We start from the raw sequence: 21,210 nt of genomic DNA on the forward strand, positions 1-21,210 counted from the left end.
ACGAGGATAATTTCAAACAATGCGTAGAGACTGTCAGTGAAGTGATCTTCTGATACATTGATAGGTTAGATTTGATAAACTATTTACTGCATTCCCAGACATTCAAATTTCAAGCTAAATGTGTTTGCAGGTCCCTCTTCCACCAACACCCCGCCCCTTCCCCCATGCATTCACGTATTTTGAATGACAATCACGGCGCACTGGTGCTGTGCTTGAACTTGACCGACAGAATTGCCTGGGAAAAGAGGTGCGACTTTGGCCCTTTGCTCCCCTCCTTTATGGAGCGGAGGCTGCGAGGACTGATGTCAGCCCTCATTAGCATAAACTTCAGCCTGTTCCCAATTAAACCAGGAAAGCAGCAAGACCATCACTCTGTTTTCACATGGAGGGGAATGGATCAACACCTATCCCTCAGTCTGAGCGACGAGGACCGGAGGCAGCGGCTGAAATGTAAGTTTCGCAGTTGGAACACTATTTTAAATTGATTGTAGAGTTTTGAAAAGTTTACAGATATACCGGTAGATATAGTCATGTTTTTGTAATTGCCTTTTCTGTTCTGCTCTATGTTCTGCGCGTGAAAGTGAGTCTTGTTGATGTGAGTGTGATGATGGACGCAAGACACCTGCAGTTTGTTTCTTGCTTCCATGTTAGCCTCTGAGCTGTGTGTCTGAAACTTGCTGCATATTGTGCATGCATCTGTGATGTGTATATGGAGTCTGGAGGTACACGATTTTATTCTAGATTTACTTATCGATATAATGAGGTGTGATTCCCTTGAACGCCTTTGCATTATAGGCCAGTTGATCATTTGTGCAGAGTGTGTCTGCAGTAGTGTGTTCATGCAGGAAGCTGTAGTTGCCTCTCACACACTTACTGACATGCTGGGTGCCAATATTCATTCCTCACCTGTTTGAGTCAAACTGTAAAAATTAATGTTGCAATAAGTCACATGTTGTGAGAACAATACATTTATTGGGACATTTGCTGCCATTTCTATGAACCTCCAAGCGTAAGGAATGCTTTTTTTTTTTTTTTTTTTTTTTACTGTCAACTGATAATTCTCCAATAACCATGATGTCAGTTGTTGCTGGGGCAGCATTAAGAAAACCAACAGGGCTTCCTGTAAACATCTCAACAGATGAAAAAAAATTCACTTCATTTCAGATCTGAAAGAGCTCATGCAGTACACACCTGCTGCTGTTCTCCAATGTTGCTGTATTTCGTTTCCCTTTAGACAACAGGCAAGATGAACATGGTCAATTTTTATTCGCCACAAAGATTTGGTCTGGATGTAATGATACTGAGCTGTAAAGTCACACTTCAATAATTCCGATTTTTGGAAGTTATTTTTTTGAAAAAAATCATTAGTAGTATTTGACTGTTATATATATCCTTTCTAATTGCACTTAAAAGTGCCAGAACTCTCCACCACCACAAAACAACTTATCAACTGCAGTACTTAGGTGCTAATTTGGGGCATGACAGAGAGGAAGGACAAATATTGGCTCCCTGTTGGTCTTCATGTATGACCTTTGACACCTTTATGTCCCCATGTCAGGTCAGATCTCTTTGAAGAGCAGCCATTACAATTCCCAGAAGTGGCCACTTGAATTGGTCAGTTATTAACAATTGAACCCAACAGTGCTCAGAGCATGAAGACATTGCAGCCAAACAAATCTGGCACATAAATGATTTTAAGAGGAAGGTGGATGAAGGAAGGGGGATTACATTTTTGGTTGTGTTATAGTGTCAATATGTTTATTCAAATATAGATGAAAAGATCATGATTATGTATGAGACCAAAGAAAATCAGTTCTCATAACAACCAGCATGTCAAATAAATAATATTCTTGTTTGTAAGTTAAAAACAACTTGTTAAACAACAATGTTTTAACACTGTGTTAAAAACTAAAAAATATATTTTGTCACATTCAAGAAAATGGTAATTTTCTGACTGCCCCTAAATCCACCAAACATTATTCATGTAAGAGACACTTAAGAAATCAATTATTTATTTATTTAATAATATACTTATTATTTATTATTTTATAAGCTCTGTATGACTCAGTATTTCTATCATATTCATGTGCCCTACAATTTTCCCCTGAACAAAAATAAGGACATTTTTATATTTTCCTACTAATTGAATTTTAATACAGTTGTATTTAATTGCTTGACTCAAGCCGCAAAAACAATGTATTTATTTGTCAGATGTCCCGAGATAAATGCGAAATAAAGGACGAACGTTAGCAAATAAAAACAGACTCAATTCAGTTTTTTTCAGTAACTTACAATCTAACTAGACGATATCATTTTAAAACTGATGTCATAAAAAGATCAAATGAGTTTTAAACGTATGAACGTTCACATTAATGCAGTTTAAGAACCTTTGAGGAATTTATTCAGCATTTATTCTTCCATTACTTTACTTTTGATAAATAGAAACACTCTTAACATGCAAACATAAAATACAAAAACACACAAAAAAAAGAAAAGACACAACAGCTCCTCTGCCATTTCTATAAAAACTTAACGTCCCATATTGCACATTTTACATACGATTTTACACCTTTGTTAAAGACTAATACTGCCTTAACGTTTTCACGACAGGCCATGCTGCTGAAAGATCCCACTGTTTCGTGCGCTCGTATATTTCAGCGTGTCATCTGCACGTCAAGTTTGAAGGTATGTTTATGATGAATCACGTTTTTTTCGACGAGAATAAAACGAAAAAAAAAAAATGTTTTCCGTTCCGCATCACTATGCACACGTAGGCCTTCCGCGGTTATTGTTTAACAAAAAAAAAATAATAATAAGGCAACGGGGATTTTAACATCACAAATTATACATTCTAATGCGCGTCCAATAACAGTGCCGTATAACCTCCAAACGTGTACCAGCTTCATCATCACCTCTTAGTTTAGATACGTTTAGAGATCATTAGGCCTCATTTCCTTCATCAGGAACTCGGTTTTTTTTCATCTGCAGCGCTGTTGAGTTTGAATGCACTCTACTGCATCGACTTACAGGCTGTATTTCCAGTACAATGTTGTCACGACGTTATATGCCGTTTTATGCAGTTTGCCATGTGCTGTGGATTTAGGCCGGAGACATTACGCATGCAGGCCGCAGATCCCGTGCTGCTTTGCTGCCAATAGGTGTCGTTGTTTAGCTCCAATGGTCTGAACTCCTTGTCAAAGTGGACTGGACGTGCAGGCCTCATAGAGGCCCACAGCTTTGAGACATACGCATTCAATTTGATGTAAATGATACATACATCCAAGAGGAACCTCGGGACTATGTTAGTGTATTCAGAGCTCTGGACTGCTCACTGGACAATCCTGTGACCTGGAAAATAAAAGATAGATGGATGTCTTTGGGGAATTTGTTTTAATTTCTGAGCTCTTATTTTGCAGATACGACTAATCAAGTATCCTCTATGTTGTTTGTTTTTGCTTATTTATCATCGTGAACTCCATAGATAGGAAAATATAAATGTGTCAGGTTGTTCATAGGCTACAGTCCAGGTAATACTACTGCTACTAACCCTACTTTAATGATGATAATAAGAGTGATAATATCTTGTTCGCAGACTTAAAACTGTTACCTATTTAATGTTGTATGGTTACGCTCAGATTTGAAAGTTTATCATTAACACTCAACAACTTTTAGGTTTGTAAGCGATTAAATCTTGTTTATATTTCTGTTATGGTCCAGTGTTCACTAAATTCTGAGCTGTGCTCATTTGGAATCTGGACACGCACTTCCACACGTCATCAAGAAAACTGTCTTCGGGTACATCATAAGAGAGAAAATGTCTCGTTTCTTCTTCTTATAAGCTGAGAGTGTGCCTTAATAAATTCAGTGAAATTTAAGCAACGTTATAACACAAATCAGTCTCGTGACCTCGCAAACCAGCCACTTCGTTATAAACCGTGGATCCCACTCACGGGCGTATTGGATAACACATTTGGAATAATCTGCCCCGGCGCCTGACGTCAGCACGCAAACAATCACGTTGGTTGCATTGCTCGTTTTGTGTCACGCGGCGTTGACTCTAGTAGGGGGGTTTTTTCTGACTGAATCCAGTATTTTTTCTGCTCTGAGCTTGACATTTTGGCACATGAGTGTCCACCGTGCGCTCTATTACGCACGGAGAGGAAGGAGACGTCGCACCACGTCAAACGACGTGACCCACGGGAGCTCCGGGAGAGCATCAGCTTTTTCTGGCGCTGCTAATGCTGCGGCAACACCGCACACACACACACACACACACACACACCGCGGCCGCTGCGTGCACTGCTTCGATCGTCTCCACCTCTTACAAATCGTTTATATTAAACGCGCTTCTCCCGCAGTCGACTTATACACGCGCGGAAACTACAACATGTAAATCTGCAGCCTATACTATCGCTTCACGGGTCGGCGTGGCTCAGTCTCTCTCTGGAAGACGTTGACACAGGTGCCTCAGTCAAAGCAAGGTGCAGGTGAGGAGATGCCTGCTCATTCGAGGTCCCTCTACTTCCGGATTTTCTGCCCGGTGCCATCAGGACTTTTCTGTGGCCGCTGATTGTTAGGAGACAGTGGGGATGGAGTGCGAAGAAGACGGAGAGTGTAGGCATCTTTTTTTCTTTTATGCCACATAAAAACCTCACCATCCCGCGTAGAGCTTTTTGATGCATTCCCCCCCTCCCCCCTCCCCACCATCACCACCACCACCCCGCCCGGTAAACCCACGTTTCGGGTCTGCTGCATCCATCTCCCAAAGGTCCTCGCTGGTTCCTTCCTCCACCCCTTTCTGCGCTCTCCCACCACGCAGCCACTGAGGCTGTACGTGGCTCAGCACGTCTATCAAATGCTGGATGCAAGTGAAGAGAGGGACACCCGTAATTCAAGCAGAACAATGGAGTTTACAATGGTCAATGAGGAATGTTTGGGTTTCTGTACACGTCCTGCACAGCAGCCGGTGTGCGTGAGTGGGTGTGTGTCTGTGGGTGTGTGTGTGTATGTGTGTGTGTGTGTGTGTGTTAGAGAGAGAGAGAGTTGGTGAGACAGAGAGAGAGAGAGAAAGAGAGAGAGGAGGGGACCGGCGACGTAGCAGCTCCGCGCATACCGTCCTGTGAGACTGGTGAGGAGATGTGGGGAAGCGGGAGCTGGAGGCAGGCAGCAGTATCGCCTCGGCCTTGGCTTCTGTCTGGTCGCTGAGGCTAAAGTAATACCTTTTCTAAAAATTGAATACACTTCTATGAGTTGGATCAACTCATGGTGCAGGTTTACTCTCAGTCAGTGAAGGCTTGTGTCGCTTGGCTTTCTCCCTGCTGGACTCTGGGCTCTTTGGTTACACGTGAGAGATGACTGGGTAGAAACTTGCCTTGAAATACTGAATGGACTTGAACTGGAGATGCGGGATTTACTCAAAGTTTGTGGCTTGTAAGTATATTTTTTTCTATGATTTGGGCTTTTAAAGGTCAACTGGTTTTAACCTTGAGATTATAGAGAATGTGGATGCTTGACGAGCATATTTCAAATGAAAATGCAACATTATTAATAATAATGATAATAATAGCAAGAATACAAGTACTACTACTTGGCTACTAATACTAATAAATAGTCTAAATTGGAGTAAAATAAGAAATCTGAAAAATGTGAAAAATAACGTAACTTTAACTGAAGGTCGCATCGTAGTTATAGAGAAACAGAAAATTGCAGTGTCAATTATGGAGAAGCCTAAAGTGATGCGTGTCAGCCGGCTGTTCCATCCCATATTAGCGGGAGCATCCATTGAGCGATGATGAGGCGGGCTGAGTGGCCCCAGAGCTGGCGTTTAGAAAGCAAACAGTTGTGTGATTGTTAGCAGAGCCTGGGAAAATGTCCCCTTGGCTGGGAGGTGGAGGGACTTGACGCCAGAGCCTCTTGTTAAGAAGACTTGTGTGCTCCCAGACAGCATTGTAATGCTAATGAGCACCAGCACGTTGTTGAACTTGATGTTGACTTTTTTTTTTTTTTTCTTTCTTTCTTTGGGAGATTTTTTTTTTCTTTTCTTTTCTTTTCTTTTCTTTTCATTCTTTTTTTTTTTTTTTTTTTTTTTTTTTTTGGTCCCACTTGTTTGTGGGAAAATCCTCTCCGGAGCTACAGTGTGAAATTAATTAATCAGGTCATTGCAGCTGACTAAAAAAATAAAGAGAACCACCACATTTTTGGAAACAAAAGTCACTTTAATTATTATTTTTTTAAAATTTATTTAGCAAAAACTATTTTAAGAGGGAGACTAGACACTATAGGATTCACACTTTCAGAGATAGACCCCTCCAAAATAGTTAATCTGTGTCAAATTATTGCATATTTGAACATTTTTTTTGTTTTTTAATAAAACTATTTAAATATTGAAATTCAAGAATGACGGTTTAAAAGAAAAAACAATTCTGTCGCTTTACAAAAAAACACAACTACAGAAGTCTTTCTTTCTTTCTTTCTTTCTTTCTTTCTTTTTTTCTTATAGTTTCGTTCTTTCTTTCTCTCTCTCTCTCCCTAACTTTCATCGTGCAACAGGTGTAGGCCTAATGTAAACTGTATTGTTATCACTGGATTAGTCTATCTCCTACATTTCTTCAAAAAAAACAACCTCTTTTCACATACAATTAAATATACAAAACTGATTATTTTTTATTCTAATACAAAACGCTGCATTATGAAATGTAATTTCAGTCAACTTGAGTGCACAGTTTCCCTAGGTATAATAACCAATCTCATCATAATAATAATTATTTTCCAATAAAGTTTAGGTGATGATCTAATGTTTAAAAATATTGTTAAATTGTGGTTATTTTTCTGCTCCATATGCAGGTCACAGTAAAAATAAAAATAAAAAAATGAGCCACAGTAGATTTTGCTTCTTGAAGCACATTTGCAGATTTCTATAATTATTCACGTTGAAATTCATTTCATTAAGTTAACTCAGACTATTGTAAGCGATTGGGTGTAAGTCTTCCATTATAATGTGAAAATGATTTTTTTACATGATGTTTACTCAGTTTTATTTGAAAATATTTGTCTCTAAATGTGATTGAAGCTCAATGGGTTTAAATTTGCCTGCAAGAAAAACTAAAACTATTCCAGCATTTTATATTTTATTCCTTTTAATTCAAAAATAAAAAAACAGACTGCGTCGAAATTAATTTCTGTCGTTTCAGCACCAAGGACAGGGACGCTACTTTTTACTAGAAGTGCTGAAGTTGTCACCACAGGTTTTTTTTTTGTTTGTTTGTTTTTTTATCCACGCGTTTTAAAAGGCTACATTCAAATTATTTTTTTCAAGACTATTTTTTGTCACTGCTTGTACAACTTTTAGATTTGGTTTCGAAGTTTTGCTTTTAGAGAAATGAGAACGAACGATTTTTTTTTTTTCTCTCGTTGATCCGTTTAGACAACAGCATATACAAAACGGGACTTTTCTTCTTCTTTTTTTTTTTTTTTAGAAGAGAATTGAATGAACATGAATTAAATAGAATAGAGGACTCCTAGTCAAGGTAAGGGGTTCAGCCGCTTGTCTCTGAACACCTTACTGTACTCTGTCTAACAGGACGTGACGCAGTCAGGGGGCGTGTTCAGACGACTCAACGTGAGGCTGATGAAAGACAACTGAGTCAGTCAGCATCAATGTACAGTACGATCATTTTATCAGCAGGCACGAGCAGAAAATGACACACACACACATTTACTTTTGACCTTACAGTTGCAACCAATGCTCTGAAAATGTATTATTTGTTATTGATTTACACATTTATAGGCTAAATTATACATTTTAATTATAGGCCTGTATGCTTTTGAAAATCAGTATTTTCTGCGGAAACAATTAATAAAAAAAAAACAAGTAATGTCACTGTTATGGCATTTAAGGAAAGTTGAGATTATATGACAGCAATGGAAAATAGAAACAATATTCTTATTTAGTTAGAGTTTCTTATAATGCGACTCATAAAGACATCTGAAATGTGAATTTGCGGAAAACTGGGTTTTCTTTTGCTTCACGTTTTTATCATTATTAATATTATTAATACTTATTTTTATAAACGTATAGAAATAGGCTACTGGACTTGAGGAAGTATATTTGGCAAACGTTCCTCAAAAACCTCGTTCCGATATCTTTCTTCGTGGCAAACACTCAAACCTTCAAAGCAGAGCTACAGAAACTGGCAGAGGTGATTAAAATTCAACTTGAAAAAAAATATTTTAGGTCACAAACACACACACACACACACACACACACACACACACACACACACACACACACACACACACACACACACACACACACGGTGAAAATAGCCACAAACAGAGAGACTCGTTATTTTGAATAAAAACCGTGAATTTGATAATGCTCTATTTAACTCGTGCAGAAAAAAAGGCTGCGGGCTAATCTCTTGCAAATGATGTTCAGCGTACAGTGATGCTTTGTAGACATTATTCTCTGTATTTAGTTAATTAGACGTCCAGATAATCATCTGCCTGAAATGATTAATTAAAACATAAATGTAGACTTTTAAAGACTCTTCATAGCCAACTGTAAAAAATTAAACAAAGTTATAGAAAATGATAAAATAGAGCTATCAAAAAAACTTTGATAACTTCAATTTTTGATTAAATAAAAAGTGTACATTTTATTGCTAGTCCGACCGGTTTGTCATTTGGATCCTGCAGGTTGTCACCTTGTTCACACGTGACTCACTGCTTGTTCTGTGTTTCTTTCTATATGGGGTCAAACTTTCTGTCCATAGTTACGCAGAGGCGGGGTGTGTCTTGAGAGATGGATGGTTTGTTTTCCTGAAATCCTTAAACATGGCCACTTGTGTGATATATCGGCTACGGTCTACGCAGTCAGGTGACTGTGCTGGTGTTGGACACTGGTGCACTCCGTACCGGTTGTTACTTTACATTGCTGGTAGCACAGTATAACTGGATGTTTTATAATGGGGACATTCAATTATTCCTCACGTTGCTGATGGAGCTCTGGACCTTAGACGGGCCCTCGGACCTCATATTGAGATCCAACAACCCACTTCCACAGGCGGAAGCTATTTACGATGCCGGATAAGTTTTAATATCGCAGTGAAGCAAATTCTGTCTCCATGTTTCTTTACTCCTTGTGTCCGTTTTGTGCACCCAGCATCACTGATGCGCACACACACACACACACACACACACACACACACACACACACACACACACGTGTGTGTGCGTGTGCGTGCGTGCCAATGAGCATGCCTAATTCTGTGGATACCGCGCGTTTCCCTTGGCAGCCTGACCCCGAGGCCCCCGAGGCGGCCCTCCGCCTCCTGCGCCCCATCTGACACTGATGCGCTTTCTCCTCACTCTCATTTTCTTGTCCTCGGGCTTTGTTGCTATGTTTCTAACAGTCTGCGTCGGACGTTATTTCTCTTTTATTCCTTCAAGATACACATACATGCTGGTGGTGGTGGTGGTACTGTGCGTAAAAAAGGGCTTTGTCTTCGCGATGTGCCGGTATCCCACATGGTCGAAGACGCGCAGCATCACTACTGGGGAGAGAGACGCTCCCACCCCGGTACTGAGACTATACGAATATGTTGGCTCTGCACACAGCATGGCGGATTTGAACCATTTTCTCTTATCCAGTAACGAAGCACGCCATGTCTGTCCGATTATGGAAACTGCTCTTTCAAATAGTCTGAACCTGTGAGTATGCTGTATATTTATTTTCAATGCAAAGACTCGTGTCATCGAGGAGAGGCTTTTTAATAGGAAATGCCTTTTCGGGAACATTTTAGAATAATTTATTGAAGGAAAAATGTGTATATCTGCCTAAATTTGCCATAACTTGCTCTTGATATCATGCAAGTTGCACACCAGTAAATATTAACAAGACTTGGCTACTTGTGCCAACAATATACATGTGTGTAAAGATGTCAGATTACAGTACTTTATCCTGTAATTAAAGCGGATATTGATATTCATCTACAGTTATTTTCTGCAGTAAAATTTTGATTTTAACGTTCATCACTAGAGTTGTTACGTAAAATACATGGTTATGCAAAATGATTTTAAGGATTACAGAGGCTTGTTTGTCTAGCTCCAACTTGTCAGCATGTCACGAACTAATCCAAAAGTGTACAATCACATCCAGTGAGACAGGACTTGTTCCACTAGATCATGCTGTTGACATTTAGCTGGAAGCTCTTCCACTGTAAGCTATATGGGCCTTTTTTGTCATGCTTTCAAACAATTCATGGATTAATTCACTCAATGCTGAAACTGTGGTCTATGGTCTGCAATGGGTCGATGTGAGCTGGCATTTAAAACAACAATAAGATGGTTGTTTGTGGGGGCCTGGAGTGTGTTCTTTTGGGGAAGGAGCGGAAGTAACACTATCTTTTATCTCATTTTATGAGTTGTGGTATCACTGTAGAAGCTCAAGCTGGGTACTATGACATTATCAGCAATTAAGTGCATGTTATATTAAGATTATTAATGACATGAAGCATAGTTTCCTTGTCACGTCTGAATGACAGGTGCATGTGTCATCATCCTCCTGCAGCTGGATGACTTCACCCTGCAGATGCTCATCAGGACTCTGACTGGCAGTGGGAGGAAGTTCATCTGTGTTTTTGAAAAATAGGGACCATGAATGGTGCACCACTTTGTAATGCTGCTCTGACGCTCACATGCTGATTGAAGCTATGGTTTACACATTTTTTCTTTTAATTGTGTCCTCCCCTCTCCCACATTCCAGGTCTGGGCTGCCAAAGCAGCCTGAGGACATGTTGGCATAAAAGACGCGGTGTTTGAACTGTCAGTGGATCCGAATGCGCAAAGGCAATAAAACTGGGTATTACCTTGAGAATAACCTGCTGTGTGCCTGTGCGCAGTTACGTGTGTATATTAGAGATAGACAGAGAAACAGAGGGACAGGAAGAGCAGAGGAGGGAGAGAGAGGAGAGAGGCGTGCGCATGCAGGCGGAATGCAATGGCTCCATGTGACCACAACACAAGCAGCTCCGGCGACGGCCCCTTTAAGAGACGTGGGTTAGTTTTTCTCTTTGGTTATCTAGCTGTATGAGTTTATGTAATATCATAAAGCTAGAGAACCGAATGTATAAACTAATTCTGCAGTCGTCACGGCGGAGCGAGCCGGAACCGGACGGACAGTGGGGGGGGAGGGCTGCCGGAGCGGATGGATGGATGCAGCCTGCACGGAGGACTGGAAGCCCGCGGCAGCGTCCGTGCATCGCACCGAGAGAAACGCCTCCTGCTTCCTTGGACGTACACCGGTGCAGAGAGGAACGCCGCCCCCCCCCAAAAAAAAAACGGATTCAGTGCGCTGGGTTGCTTTCACGAGGGATGCATGGAGTGACAGTAGTTAGCAGCCGGAGACAGGCTCCATTCATAGAGTGATGATGAGGAGGAGGAGGAGGAGGAGGGGGGGGGGGGGGACTCGACAGTGGTGCTGTTTCTCTAAATGGAACATACTTGCCTGTTAGCATTTATACCTTAAACCTTATGTCTTAGATGCTTTAAGACTCATTATGTAGTTACTTGGACACCGATAAACAGCAGAGATGAGGTGAGATGAACGCGTGCTGTAGCTTGAGGAGGCACCTGATTGGAGGACCCCTGGGAGTCACGTGTTCCACCAGTAGCCCCCCATATCCTCTTGCTGCTGTTCTGTCTATATAGTGATATGGAATGTGGTTTTAACCATCAAAGCTAATGCACCTGCAGCTGGCTCTTAGCAGGTTTGTGTCAGCAAGCTGCTGTGCCTCTGCAAATGCATGTTGCTGTATTTTGGCTTTAGAAAGTTGATTGCAGGAGCACGGTGCCATGTCACAGCAGCAGAAGTAGTTTCTTGAGGAAGAGTTTTCTATTGTAAGTTCCTTGCTGTGATAGCAAACGTTTCAAATGTCATGTATCCTCAGTGCTTAATTTATAGGTTGTGGTGTAGCCAGGAAACAGGAAAACGCCAGGTCATCAAAGTAACCTGCCACAGCTTATGAAGTGAAGTGGAGAAGAGGACAGTATTGCGGTTCAGTGGGTGTCTGTCAAAAGGATCATTTTATATCCCTGGATTTAGCTTGATTGATGCCCTTGTTAACAGCACATCCAGGCCTCGTGCACAAGGAAGTCAGAACAGCTCACACTGCTGCTGAAGAGGTTTGTAGGACATCAGGGATGCAGCACATACTGTACACTACTGTATCCTTTTAAAACAATGGCATTTGCTACTTTTGCTGATCTTCAGTTTTCACAGATGCGGTTCTATTGTTATAGCTCACAGGATGAATACAAATTGGCTCCTGCAACTAAACAGTGTGTTCTTTAAGATATCTCCAAGTGACTGGCATGTCGACACACACACACACACACACACACACACACACACACACACACACACACACACACACGTGCCACAAATCACAGATAACCTGAGCGTGTTTGCGAGGCTGATGTAAAGGAGCTGAGATTTTGAAGGCAGTTTTAGAGGGAAGGCAGGGTCAGCCGGGTGGTCCAGAGATCCAGCTGCTTTTCAGGCCTTTTTGATAATGCTGTTTGGGCTGAACATCATCTGTTTTTCCCCCACACCATGTGAGTCAGAGTGAAGCTGCAGGAGTGATAGGATGTACTCTGTCGTGGAGCCTGTTGAATTTTAAACAAGCCAGCTAGCTGCTAAAGCTGGAGCTGCTGTGGTGGCTGGGCTCTGTGCAGAGTGTGTGAGTGTGTAGCACCACAGAGCATGGTGCTACTGTAGGTAGGCCCCGGCTTATACTGCGTCACAGACCAGGGCAGGTGCTAGCAATGGGCCAAGCTGGAAAATATCTGTGCTTTCTCAGAGAACTCTCTGGTGCCATGCTGCTGTATGTGTGAAGTGATTTCTGGCAATGCATGTGCGAATGTATGCCCATTCACGCATTAGGTTATAAACTTCAGTTGTCTGCAATTGTAATTACAATTATATTAATGATAATTTTAGAGTTTGCACTGTTCGGTTATAATTGTGGTAGTTTATTAGATAAATAAATGTTTTCATTTAGAAAACACTCTATGACTGCCAGGATATGTGAATCTCAATTTTATTTTGACAAGAACCAGTAAATGCTCTTTTTCCAGTGAGACATTTTTTTAATTCAAGCAAATTCATATATTTAGCTGAAATATCCAATATTATCATCATCGTCATGGTGCTGATTTGATAAAAGCAATTGAAAAATAATTTCAGTACTGTGTGCATAAATTTTCAAATTCACGTCTCCTTTGTCTTTTGACCGATAATTGCAATATTAAGCTAAGACGTTTGTAGTACAGCGTGATCTGTCACCTTCATTTGGGCTACACCGACAGCACCACCCTCCCAGCCTTTGCTCAGTTGCAGCAGAAATGAATGCATTGCTGAGGTGTAATAAATGGAGTACATGGGGAGAGCCCTTTGAGATTGAAATGCACTCTGGTGAGTGACTGAGGGGCAGGCTAGACGTCGGTTTTCCCACATTAATATGTGTCTGTCTGGGCCCTCTCCGCCATCAGGAGGGAGGCCCTCAACACCAGATGGAGCCCAGTCTAGTCTAGGTCTAGCTTACAAGCACCTGCCATAGGGCTGCATTAAACTGTCTAATGTCTCAGTGATTTCTCCACTTTACGTCTATTTTAATCTAATTTATTGTTTCACCAGCTCGGGTTTATTCTGCGTGCATTATGATGGCACTGTTAAAAAAAAAAAAATGACAGAGTGGTGGAAGGACTAGAGACAATAGGACTAAAGATGATGTCGGAAGAGTGAGGTGAGAAGATAAGACACCAGGAGAGGAGATGTGTTTATACATGCACGCTGCGCATTTCTAACCAATCTGTCATGTCTTTCCTGCTGAAAGCATAAATATGTCAGCATGCCCCCCCCCCCCCCCAATGCTCTTTCTCATTTTCTCTGCACTGTATTGATAATATTTCCATGGTTTATTTCTGGATGTTGCATGAAGGCGAGTTGCTTGTTGACAAAGATGTTTGGACAAAGCAGCCATCCCATCCGCTGTCCTGAACACAGCAGAGCCATTGTTTTAGCCTTACAGCCCTGCTGCATTTCCAAGCGACAGTACTATAGATGTTATCTTGTTTGTGTCACACTTGGTGACTAGATTGCAGAGCTGTGTGTATGAGTGTGTGTGTGTGTGTGTGTGTGTGTGTGTGTGTGTGTGTGTGTGTGTGTGTGTGCGCGCGCATGTTTCTGTACATTAGTGCATGTGCTGCCGTGTGTTTTTGTGTGTCCTGCTGCACGTTGCACCCTTAGTGCCTCATTTTTCGTGTCTACAGAGTACAATAAACATGACAGGATACTGTGCATTACAGAAGAGCTGTGGAATCGGCTGAGCAGCTTCTTTTTGTTTAACTGTGAGGTGTCTGTGTGTTTAAGATTGGGATGTGTGGCTTATATCTTTGCAACAGTCACTTCTGCGAGTTCTGTCTTTATGTAGGTAATTACGGAATTTCTGATACGGAGTTTGTCCTGGAAAACATTTTCCCAAGGCTAGAAGAAGAGTTTTTCTCTGTGAGCATCTTTTAAAGTAGGCCACTGTCAAAGGTTTTTGTTTTTTTTTACCAAAAAAGAAAAATGCTTTTAGATATTTTTTTTATTTAAGCCATATACACTTGACTATTTTTTTTTTTTTTTATTGTTGTTATCATTATTATTATCACTATTATTATCACACATTTTCTTTCAAATGTGAAATAAATCAAAGTTCGTGCTCTATTTGATTCCATATCGTCTACATCCATATTCCAGTGTTATCAGTTTTCTATTATCGTTTTACCTTGAATTGCAATGGCCTATATAAACCTTTTCTCTGAACTTATGAATTCTGGGTTTGGTAGCCTAGCAACAGCCTCTGACCCATGCAAGGGAAAGAGGAAAAAAAAATTGAAAGGCTGACACGCAGGCTTTAAACCCGCAAAGGACGTCAGATTTCAGTGGATGTAATCTTTGAGTATTTTGTGTAATCGCTTGTGAAGTGTGTTTGTTAGTGTGTGTGTGTGTGTATGTGTGCGTGCGTGCGTGCATGTACGTCTCCGTGTGTTGACGAGATTGGTATTGTCATGGATTTACACTGACAGCTGCAATAACAAATACAAGAAACTTTCTATATAAATATAAAATTGTTAAACTGCAAAATTTTTATAAATCCTGCAGTATGCATTACTTTCTCTAAATAATAATGCTGTCTTTGTATTTTTTATTAAATGCACAAATTAATTTTTTTTTAAATTAATTACAGTTATTTATTGTAGATTTAACAGTTCAGCGTTTCCTCCTCCAGTGGAATTATTAAATCTATAACTTTTCTAATTTAATCTGTGTTAAAAGAAGCCAAGATAAAATGAGGAAGTGGCAACCAATACATATATTTTGGCTCTCTATTTGACAACGTTGAATTCTGAATCTGACACTTTTAATTTATGCTTTATCAAATGTCTCAAAATTCAAATCTCAAAAATGTTGTCTGTCAGGGTTAGAAATACTAGAATGTAAAGTCTATTTTTAAATCAGCGTAACATACCTCGGACATTTCCTACGACGTTTATGCGTTGATGGCGGCGGAGTTCATCAGTGCGCTGTGTGTGAGAGAGAATCCAGGTGGATCAGGCACGCGGTGGATTGTGACTTGGAACCTGCTGTAGGACTGGACCCTCTCTCAATTTAATGCTTTATGGGTTTTTTTGCAGGAATGTGAGCGGTACAGAGTGAGTGCAGTCACACAGACATCCACACACCCCATCTGCAGGCCTGTGTCTGGACCTGCAGGGCAACAGGTCAGGAGAGAGACCCGCTGGCCTCCTGCCCTGAGGGGTAAAGGTTACCGACTGGGTCAGAATGAGGCCTCATCAGTCAAGAGTCGCAGGTGAGACGCACTCACGCTGCTATGCTTAATAATCCGTTTTTGTAAACACACTTGAACTTGAACTAATGATCCACTACTCTCAAACTCTTGAAGAGATGGACCTGTTTGTTTTGAGGCTTAAAAAGCTGCACGGTGAAATACGGAGAGAGCATTAAATCAAGTCTTGGATCCATCGCAGTTTGACGTGCCTCTCATTCTTTACTTTTGCTTTTGCTTTTCTCACCCTCTTATTCGCTCGCCTCTTACCCCCTTCTTGATAACATCTGATCCAATTTGTTAGATTCTGCGGTTTTGGCAGATAAGAGGGGGTGACCACTTGTATAATCTATATTTTAATTCCTTTGTCCGAGCTTTTTATCCGTTTAAAGGTACATGGGTAGAGTGGGGCTTGGACTGTTGTGTGTGCAAGTTGTGCTCAAGTGGAAAGACTGTGAGGGTGGTTAAGACCCTCACTTCACTAATTCCCTATTTCCTCCCCTCTGTGCTCCCCTCTGATTCTTACTTTCTGTCCTCTGGCCTCTGTCCATGCCTTGTACAACCCTCACAGTCAAACACAGAAAAACATCTGTGTTGTTTGGTTCTCTTTCAGTTTTCTTTATAAATTCTGGAAAAAGTTTCAAAATGCACTTCAATATCTCTGTAACTTTCTCTGCTTTTATCCCATAACAGTTTAAAAACTTTGAAACTCTCCCCCCATATCCAACATTTTTGGTTTTAACCTTTTTTCTCACGTAAAAAACCCCCAAAATTTTCAACCCAATTATCGTGAAGGTAAAGTGACACTTTAATGTTGGAATGCAGCAGATCTTCGGTTGTTCAGATATTAGCCAGCTTCTCACAGTGTATACGATATACTGAACTTAGACTTTCGGCTTCGGATGCCAGTTACTGGCAAAACCTTGCGAGCTGTGTGTTTGTATAACAGCGTAAAATGTTGGAGATGATGGAAGGCTGAAACCAGAAGTCGGTGACTCACTCACTTCGCTCTCAGCTTCCGTTTCATTGTTGAGTGACACGACTAAAGATTACCTTCCCTATCCTAACAGCTGCTATAGCAGGCCATCAAGGCCGAGAACGCTGCTCAGCTTGTGCATGTTCAACCTCCTGCGGAGAACAAAGTAGATGGAGTGATGCAGGCAGCGTCGGAGAGGGGAGGAGAGGGAGATGGAGCCCCATCCGCGGAGATTGCGGGCCGTCATCGGGGAGAAACAGAAGAAGTGATTTTTTTTTTTTTATTTCCCTCCAGGGTTAGATGAGCGTTCTGTGACATTGGCCTAGTTCTATATCAGCATGCTCCCCCAGAGAAGAGGTTGCGTTCGAGAATCAGACAAGGGAAGATCAGAGGAGATTTCACTGCCTGTGGCTATCCTCCTCCATAGCGTTCGACCACCTCTTAAACCTTCTTTACTTCGCTTCAACTCGATGAGGGCTGCCGGTCTACTTAGTCAATATCATATCCACAAACTAGATAAATCGATGCAAACAAGCTTTGGTTGGACCTGGGCTTTAGAAGTGGAGGCATAGCTGTGGGCTGAATTTGACGGAGATCGGCATCAATCCAGAAGTGACACTCTTCACATCCTCTTTATATTCATAACAGCAATTAAGAGCTTGCATGCACAGGTCTGCCTTCATGCTGTGTTTTTACCCTTATAGGACACCGGTACAGCTTGTACGTTTCTTGCAATTGCTCCTTATAGGAAGTGCACACAGGAGGATGTGTGATTTCATACGTAGCAGTGTTGCTTCCACAGCTGAGCACGCTCATGTATATGGAAAGACTGCAAGAGAGGGAAGCAGTAATCCGCTCATTTACAGTACCTCAGATCCAGTCTGCCATCTCTCTCTCTCTCTCTCTCTCCCTCTCTTACTTTCTCTCTCAAACACACAAACACACATACCTCGGTGTACCATATCTCCTCCCTCCCACCAGACCCCCACCCCTCCAACCCCTTCTTCCATCCCCATTCGGGCTCATCTCTCCATCACCTCTCCAGCTCCGCCACCCCAGAGAAACCAATTCAGACTGCTGCTCCACACCGTCATGGCATGTTGGCCAAGGGAGATGGAGTCCTTTCAGGTTCTTGGCTACAACCTCCCTCCCTCCTCCCCCGTCGCTGCCCCTTCGCTGCTTCTCAACATTTCCTCAACACGCCTGGTGTATCAGCGGGGTTGCTAGACCGCTCCTGAGAATCTGTTGGAGTTATTCTGCACATTATGTGACCTTTTAAAGTTTCCACAAAATTGCATGTGGGTGTGTGTTTTATGATTCCACTCTGAGCCCGCCATTGCATGGTTACATCGTCAGATTAGTGCTCGTGTCTGAAACAAATGAAGCCTGCGTTATTTGTTTAAACAGACTGATTGTGAGGTTTACCAGTAATAGGTTATCTTTAATGGCAAAACCAAACACCCACCGCCCACCCATGGCTTCTTAAAGTTGGCAATCTGCTTTTAGCAGCCTGCTGTTTGCTGGTATTTTGTTTTCCCAGGCTTTCTAGATTCGTATGCATAAACTGCTCTGCTTGGCTGTTCTTAAAACTTGATTTAAATTATACCCTCTGTTATATGCGGCTTGATAGGAAATAAATCTCTTCAAATGAATGCACTACATGGAGGGAGGTGGTGAAAGGGGCCCTGTGTGTACGTGTGTGTGTGTGTGTGTGCGTGTACGTGTGCGTGTGCGTGTGCGTGTGCGTGTGTAGGCACACAAGTGTAGAGTGGTGGTGTATGTTAACATTCATTAAAGTTATGTGCAGAGGGGCTCCGAGAAGAAAAGAGAGAGGAGAATGTGAGTGAGAAAAATTGAATTGGGTTTGAAGAACAAAAAAATATTTAAAATAGAAGAAACTCACGAGTATAAGAGTAAGGCATGAAAAATTAAGCTGAAGGTCATTAGAGGTTATGTAAAGTTTTTGGGTGCTATATGTGGTGAATTCAGCAAACCTACATAAGCAATTACTGTAAATTACTTATTTTGCTTTGGTATTTGTTTCCTTATTTGTTTTCCTTTACCTCCTTAAAGCGCTGAGGCCTCTGGCATCTCATTGCACTCTGGCTGAATGGTGGCTGTATTAAAGATTGGTGGTGGCTGTGATGGTAGGGTGCAGCAGGGTGACGAACAGAGCACAGGAGGGAGGGACAAGGGCTCGCTGAAAGGCAGCAGCCTGCAGAGTGAATGGGAAAGGGGAAGGGAGGAGGGGGGCATTAGTGGCGCAGGCAGGTTGGGGGGGGGGGGCCGGCAGGGTGAGAGTGGGGGCCTCCATTGGTTCAATGCAAGGGCCGAAGCAGCTGTGAAAAGAGGTCTCCCCTTTTTCCCACGCCCAGTGCGACGCAGAAACTCTGCTTCAGCCCGCCAGGGTCAAGTCACATTTCTAATATATACACTGGGCCTGTGGACTCTGACAATGCATACGCACAGCTCATTTATTTTCTGTATGCACACAGACAGACACAGACTTGTGTGCACACAGTGAGTAGACGGCCTCTCAGACAGAGACAGAGGTGGGGGCCGCCGCAGAGGGTAGAGAGTATTATGACACTGATTCCTTTCCCGTTGGCACCACTGTTTCATCTTGGATCCTGCAAATGAATAAGCTGCAAGTGCATTTGCAAACACTCACATGTGCAGATGTCACCACTGCTCTTGGTGTCCTTGCAATTTGAGTTTGTCACTTCAGGGAAAAATGTGCATAAAATAATAGCACAACAATTAAAAATGTCAAAGAGGATTTGGGATTTTTTTTATTTTAACTATTTCTCTCCCTTCATAGTGATGTTTTTTTTTTTCTTTTTTTTTTTTTTTTTCTCACTCCAGAGTTATCATGTCACGCTTTCATGAATATCTCAAAGTCCCCTTCATACAGTAATATATCGGTTGGTGTCTCCACTGTATAAACCCTTGACTGTGTCATACGCCCACCGGCCCGTCACATTGCAGCCCCTTTCTTCTCCTCACACTTTTACGTCTCAGCCACCATTTGCAAACTATAATCATATTCCAAGGAGGGGGATGTAAACGCTTTGTCCTGAGAGACCCCCACCACCACCACCACCCCAGTGCCAGATGCCCTGCTGTATTGTGTGGGTGCTGGGGGCAGACAGAGGGGCAGCCCCCTTTTCCCTGTCTGTCTCTCTCTCTCTACAACATACAACATGATGTCACCCTGTCTGTCTGTCTGTCAGGGCCTGGACAGGAACTTAAGTGTGGGAAGGGAAAGCATTCGCAATGGAAAGGGGGTGAGGGTGGTGATAGAAGAGGTTCAAGGAGGGGTTCAGGGTTGGGAGGAGATTTTTTTTTTTTTTTTTTTTTTTTAGGGAGAGAGTTTGGGGGGTTGATATGTTGAGAAGACAGTGTCTGGCCTGAGAGGTCAGCAAGTGGACTTGAGCATGGAGGGAGTGTGTGTCTGTGTGTGTGCAAAGTTGTTTTTTTTTTGGGGGGGGGGCAGCTCTCCTAGCAACTCCAAAGCAAAGTGGAATTTAGATGAGTCTGTGGGTCTGTGTCTTCAAGTCCAAACTATGTGGTTTGTCTCACAAAGGGCCAGAACAGAGAGGATATAAAGAAGAAGAGGAAAGAAAAGCACGTTTTGTTCATTATGAATTCTATCAAGTGTATCCAGAATTGTGCACAGATGTATGGAAGTCAAGGCAGTGTAAGCATAATGCATGCTGTGATAATAGTAAAAATCCAGAACACAGAGGAGTGGATTATAGTGCTGTCATTGAATTAATTTCATTAAGGTATTAATATTTCTTTTAGATTTTCTTAAATGTGACAGGTGAGGACAAACACTCAGGCTCGCTCCTGGACGTAAAGCACGACTAGCTAGTTATGTATGTGTTTTATTATATGAATACAATATATAGTAAAACTGATCAATAACTGGGGTTTTTTTGTTTGTTTTTCTAGGCCAGGCCAATTGCAGACTTTAAAAAAAAAAAAAATCCAAATAATGAGTTGGTGTCTGATATTGTTGATATACAAAAAAAAAAAAAAAAGAAGAAGAAGCTAAATTACCTTGTGGTAAATTATTGAAATAACATTTACACCCTTTTATCAGGAAATCCAGAATCTAGAATATGCAAATATGTCTTATGGCCAAAGCTTGACTGCTGGACACATTCAGTTCCTAGCTTTAGTCCATTTTACTCCTGAGGTCTTGAACTTCCACATCACACCTGTGTAAGTTACTGGACTACCATTGGCTTCCAAATTAGCTGTGATGTCACAGTATCTATAAATGCTGCTGGAGCGGAAAAAAAAAATTCCCCTTGGGGATTAATAAAGTAACTA

The 21,210-nt window shown here is 41.7% G+C and overlaps 1 long non-coding RNA gene across 3 annotated transcripts in view; it reads left to right on the plus strand.

Annotated features, from left to right (window-relative positions):
* Nucleotides 1-246: 246 nt before the first annotated feature.
* LOC138198632 (uncharacterized) overlaps nt 247-21,210 on the plus strand; it is a 42,369-nt gene continuing 21,405 nt past the window's right edge. The window contains exons 1-2 of one of the 3 annotated variants that reach the window (XR_011178287.1): nt 247-450; nt 15,742-15,917. This is a non-coding gene — a long non-coding RNA (uncharacterized lncRNA). Of the gene's footprint in view, nt 451-4,334; nt 4,615-4,697; nt 5,431-15,741; nt 15,918-21,210 lie in introns of those variants that run through there. The other 2 variants (XR_011178288.1, XR_011178286.1) reach the window with 2 other exon arrangements.

The sequence above is a fragment of the Embiotoca jacksoni genome, unplaced genomic scaffold (assembly GCF_022577435.1).
Source record: "Embiotoca jacksoni isolate LCO1_2020_lvr unplaced genomic scaffold, fEmbJac1.0.p SCAF_16, whole genome shotgun sequence".
Classification (NCBI taxonomy): Eukaryota; Metazoa; Chordata; class Actinopteri; family Embiotocidae; genus Embiotoca; species Embiotoca jacksoni.